This window comes from Watersipora subatra, chromosome 9 (assembly GCF_963576615.1).
Source record: "Watersipora subatra chromosome 9, tzWatSuba1.1, whole genome shotgun sequence".
Taxonomy (NCBI): Eukaryota; Metazoa; Bryozoa; class Gymnolaemata; order Cheilostomatida; family Watersiporidae; genus Watersipora; species Watersipora subatra.
In genome coordinates, this window is record NC_088716.1 from 11,697,980 (window position 1) to 11,704,232 (window position 6,253).

Here is a 6,253-nt window from a genome sequence, read left to right on the forward strand (position 1 = left end):
TAAAAGCTTAAAAACAAACAGTTAAAACGAAACTGCCATAGGCATCACGAAGCTGCCATAGATTAGAATCCCTTTCCAAAACAGCTCTAATAGGACGTAGCTGAACAAAATGGCTTCTGTTTACATTTTCTTGCAACCTTATTCGTCAAAATAGTTTCACAAATATACTTCACGCATTCAATAAAACCCTGTCTATTGTCTTTACGTGCCTATTTCATAATCAATGTAATGCTGTCACTTTGAGCACTGATATCTCAAAACCTACCGTAAAAATTCATTTATTTTTTTAACCTTAGCTCAAAGGAGTGCATATCATCCTCTGATAAACATGACGACCCTGCTGGTCACCTGTGATAGTTGAAAAATGCTGCAGGAATTATTCGTCCGTTTGGCAGGAAATATGGGTCACATGATCAGATTACGACTAGACGATTAGACCAAGCTGAAACGAAACTGTAAACTAGCGAGCATCTATATTTGGAAAGGGGTCTTTGGTAAAACCTGAAGTGTTTGTCATAAACTAGTGCTACAAGAAGTTTTATATTGAGCATTTAATTGGCCTTTCAATTCACATGAGAACATCACATGTCAAAACAATAACCAAATCATATGACTACATCAGAGAAATAAAGTGATTCCAATCTACGGCGGTTTCGTGATGGCGGTGATTAACTGTTCGTTTTTAGCTTTTAAGAGCTTGTAATCACATTTCCACATATTTTGCACCTACAAAACTGCAGAGTAAGACATAGTGAATCTTTTGATACCAAATAACTGTAATGTGAATTTTGTTGCAGGTCAACCTTAAAGTGAGAGAAATGTATGAATATCACTAGTGAGAGACAAGGGAGACAAATGCAATTTTTGTTTAAATTTTTCAACTTGGTAAAATATTTGTCTGACGTGCTGACAAAATTTTGCTTTAATGTGTTTACACTAAAAACTCAAAGAAAATGCAGCAAAATTATTGTCGGCAGCTACAGAGGCTTTCAACATAACTTACATGTAGATACTATCCTCTGTATCATACTAACAACAGCCTTCAGTATCGTCTGCTTATGCTCTGTTTACAGTAGCAGTTCCAATGAACGGCTTGGCATTGAGTTCAGTAGATAGCAGAGTACCTAAAGGCCTTATAAGTTGAGATAACTTTAAAAGGAACTTACCACACAGAGGCTAGTAGGTCCTGTACATCAAGTCACAGCTTCGGAGTTAAAATTATAAATATTCATATAGGAAAGAAATAAATTTTTTCTGTTGCAAAGAGACATTCGGTTAGTTACAAACACTCTTAGTAAGGGTAAAGAGCAAGCCTGTAGCTCTGTGGTCACCTGCTGCTCATGCTTTATACTGCGTTGTCACAATAATATTGGTAATGATTCATTGTGCAGAATTGCAAAAGACCATTATAAAGAAAAGACTGCCAAATTTTCCTATCATAACTTCTCAGTATGTTGATTTTATTTCTTCACACTAATAGTAACACACTGGTTTATAATCAGCATGACTAACACAGTTTTACTGTAATCATATCCAAAGGTAGGAGATTTTAGACATAGTGACACTTCAGGGTTGAAAATGGCGAATAATGCTGGTAGAAAGGTGGCTATAGGCAAACAAGCTATTAAAACTATTAATAATTGTTCCGAATTTTGCAATAAAATAACAAGCAGGAGAAAAATTCTTACTATTTGAAAATAAGCCTACAGTGCACCATGTAACAAATGTAATTAGATATATGTGACAACAGTTTTGTAGAGTTATCCTACCATAAATAGAAAATCGTTTCTTGGCCAAAAAGAGTGATATTTTAGCTACATAATGATACAAAATTTGATTGGTTTACAATAAGTCATATGACCTGAAGGCTATTCTTGTTTAGCTCTCTCTAAACTTGAAGTGACTTGTTAAGTGTGCCAGAATTATCCAGCTGGAAACGCCATAGTAGATAGTGTAATAATATAATAGTGCAAACTAGTGTAATAATATAAAAATATCATTTTTGTTTTTATATTATAAAATGTAAGAACAAATTGATGTAATTTGAAGCAAAGCATTTAATAGCTTTTTAACTTTTTAGTCTGAGTACTGCATAGCCTGACTTGACAAACTGTTGTTTTTGCGGAGTTGTCCCCCGTCGAGCGGGCAAGCAAAACAACAGTTGTTTTGCTCGCCCCTCTACAGGGGGGGACAATTTCACAAAAACAACAGTTTGTCAAGACAGACTAAATATTGCAGTACCAAAATGTATCAACGAGAGACAGTCAGAGAATCTTGCTGCAACATATATTTTCTAACGAAAGTGAAACTAAACCAAAGATGTTTGTTGATCAAATAACTGTCTATGATATTGTGATTGATTGGGTGCATTAAAACAAGAATGAAATTTTCTTTCTAGATGCTCCTAGTGAAAAACCTTTATCACCAAACTGATGTTAGCTAAAGTGAGGCAGCAAAAAGAATTGCATAAGCTGTAGTATCATCAAAATTGTTGCTACTCTCTTGCCAGAAAGTACAACTGATCACTCTGCCTTTAAAACTTCTCTAAAGATGCTTGAAAATGAAATTTTTGTGTGTAGTACATGCATAACATCAGAAATTGCAGAACTTATCAAAAAATGGGAAATTGTCTTCTCTTTAAAAAAGCAATTTAGATATGAGTTCTTTTGCATATACAGGTTCAATAAAATGAGTATTTGTAGTGTGTCTAAAGACCTAACCCTTTGTATAATATTTTTATAGACAAAGAGTCATCAGTAAAGAGGCTTCTATTTAGTCTAGAGGTATTTGCATACCTTCCCACAAATATTGATGAATTACAACACACAGGTGGCATCGCTATAAATTAGATTAGAAAGCTCTATCTGTGATGTACCAATAGTAATGTTGACTTCATGCTGTATTCAGTACAGTAAGCCGTTATATTGAGGCTATAACTGAATTGGTTGCGTGAAGTGCTTTAAAACTGCTCAACAATTCATGGTTGAATCTCTGACAATGTCAAAAAGATAAAAAAAACAGGATAGTAGTTGGTTATTTAAAAAATATTCTGATGTTTTGACCTAATTTGCGACACCTGCTGCTGAGAAGCGGACAGTTGCTCGAATTTAAATAATACATTCGACTCCCCCCCCCCTTCTATGGAATGTACGTCTCTGGACTTGCAATTGTTCGGACAGCATCCAGGGTCCGAATAGCTGTCTGATGCAGCTCCGTCAGCCAAAAATTGAAAACTTTGAATGATAGGTGGCTCTCACAACAAATGACGTAAGTGACATAAGCGTGTGAGTTTCCCACCAGAGTGTTGTACTGTAATATTCATTTGTAATTATTACTGTTATTAATATTATATTATACCCTATTGCAGATATAACCATAACCATATTTCACTCTCTCATTTAAACTTTATATGTTTACTAGCGAAATGCCAGACGTTGCACAGGTATTAAAAATTAGTTTGTAAACAGTGAGAGGTAATGTAGTTGCCTGCCACTTGCCATTAGCCTGGCACATTGCCAATGACTAGTTTGAGTAAGCTTACTAATAAGAGCTATGAGAGCAAGCATAAAATTACGTTGCGCCGTAACGGAGAGTGGTAGTGTATTTTCACCCACATAACGACATATATCGCCCAATGAATCCATCAATTCCGTGTAGCTTAATTGTTAAGGTGTTTGCCTGGCGAACAGGAAGTTCCGAGAACAAATATTCTGCGATATGGATTTTCCATTCCAATATTTTAATAGGTATAACTGGACAAACTGAAGTACAGACACGCAAACTTTGAGATTTATATATTTAGTGTAGATTGCACCATATTGTAGCCTAGAAGTATGTGTGCAAGATAATAAATGCTGTTTATGTACAGTACTGTAGTCCATATTTAATTAGTTTAGTTTAATTGTAATTTAATTGTAGTTCCTTTTAATTTTCACACTTTTTCAATATCTGGCTCAGTTTGTATTAATTCTAACGAACAAAGGTTGGCTGTAACTAAAACGACTTAGGACCATACAATAATCAACAGAGAACATCTGACTATTTAGATTAATAAAATTACTAGGAGTTCCTATAAACTTTTCCACTTAAACAGAGCCACCTTATTCTGGTTATCCGCAGCCTGGTGCATGCGTTGCATTACTTTAACAACTTCAAAATGTTCTTTTTGCTTTTTTAATTGATGATACCTCAGCAATGAGTGTTCCTTTGAACTTTTAAACATCTTCGTTATTACAATTCCAATAAGCTTTGTAAATTATTTACATGCAAAGTAAGAAATGATATGGCAATCTGAAACTATGAAGTTGTCTTACCTTGACACAAACTGAAAATTGACAAACATTTAAAGTAATTCAATTTGTATTTAGTCTAATTAGTTGATAAATGCAATCTTTTTATAAAAACAATACAACAGTAAATATATTGAGCACATTACAGTCATTAAATCTTTTGTGGACTTTAGGTGCACAGATCACAAACACAAAGATGCAAAGTTTGGACTAGAGTCTAAAAACGCTTCAAACTAGAATAGAACTTAAAAAGATAAAATATAGTTTTGAATAAAACCCTAGCAGAAGTTATTGATAGTTAGGATTTTCACCAGAATACGTACCTCGTGTCAGTCTCATGGCCGGCTAATAAATACCATACAGAATAATTATTCAAATCATTTTAAGCAACACGAGCAGGTGAACGAGAAGATAGATTTTTGCTAATACTATATGGACAGGTTTCAAAAGGAAACTTGTATAAGTAGACCATTTTTCATGTTCATTTGTTTCTACTTTCATGGTGGCATGATAGTTTGATAAATATTCGTATAATATTTTTTGACATGCAAACTTTGTTATCATTCGCTACCGACCAGTGAGTCAAAATTGTGTTAGAAATTGATTATATGATCATAGCAAACTGAGTCTTGAAAGATCTTTGCTGGTGCAAGTATCAGTTTTTATTATATCATGACCATGATATAAACGTCAAGATTCAAAGTGACAATGTTCAACAACTTGCAAATATGCAATTTATAAACATGAAATACAATTGGAAAGCGACAAAGCTATTGTACATGCGTATACATAAAAATTCAGTAAGTGACACTGTAAAACATTGAAAGACATCACCGCTTTCTCAAGCAAAAGGGTAGAAGAAAAGAATAGAATGAAACATACCTATTGATATCCTCAAACCAGTTCTCTAGACAAAGTAACGAAACATGACCTATTTCGACTGAGGCTCATCAAAAGCCAGGCAACAATCCAACGTCTGCTTACAAAAGACGTTGCGTTGCGTTTAGCGCAATGAAGAGAGTCAGTGTGTGAGTGAGCTACAGCTGTACTTGAGTCAGTAGGTCAAGTGTACTATAATAAGAGCATCTGTAATTATGCGTTACAGTTCTAATTAGACTCAACACAAGAAATTATTGCTTTTGTTGAATATAATTATAATATAATTGTAATAAATCTCCAAGTTTGTGGGTCTTATATTCTGAAATTCTGTACTTCAGTGTGTTCAGCTGTAGATATTAAAGTGTTGAAACAAAGAATCTGTATCGAAAAAGATTGGATCTCGGGACCTCATCTTTGCCAGGCTTACTAATCACACTAAACAAGATATATGGATTCTTTGGGCAATATGTGAGTGAAAATACCCTACCGCTCTCCATTACGGCACAACATAATTTTATGCTTGCTCTCAAGGCTCTTATTACCTAATAAGAGCCGTAGATAACTTGCTTACTTAAATAAGCCATTGGCAATGTGCCAGGCTGATGGCAAGTGGCAGGCCACTACATTACTTGCCATTGTTTTATAAGCTGTTGTTAATACCCATGCAATGCTGGACATTCGCTACTATAATAATTTGTATTCATATATAACTTTTAAAAACAATATTATTGTTTTGTGATAAATACAAGGTGATCAATTTTGCCTTATTTTTAACGTTTTATTAGTTGGCTAACTTGAGAGATGTTTATTGAAGAAAGAGACATACATATTCTGGCACTCCCAAGCCTGTGTTACCATTTCATACAGTTTGAGAGATTTGCTACAAAAACTATAATATCCTTTAATGCTAAATGTAGTTCTTTTTATGTCCCAACTGCCCTTCTCTATACAACACATGGCTCTAATGGATTTATTATGCTGTTTTACATGTACTTGTCAGAACCTAAACACCTTCATCTGTTTGCAAGCGTAATTTAGTACAAAATTAGACAAAAAATGAATACCTATACGTTGATTTATTATTG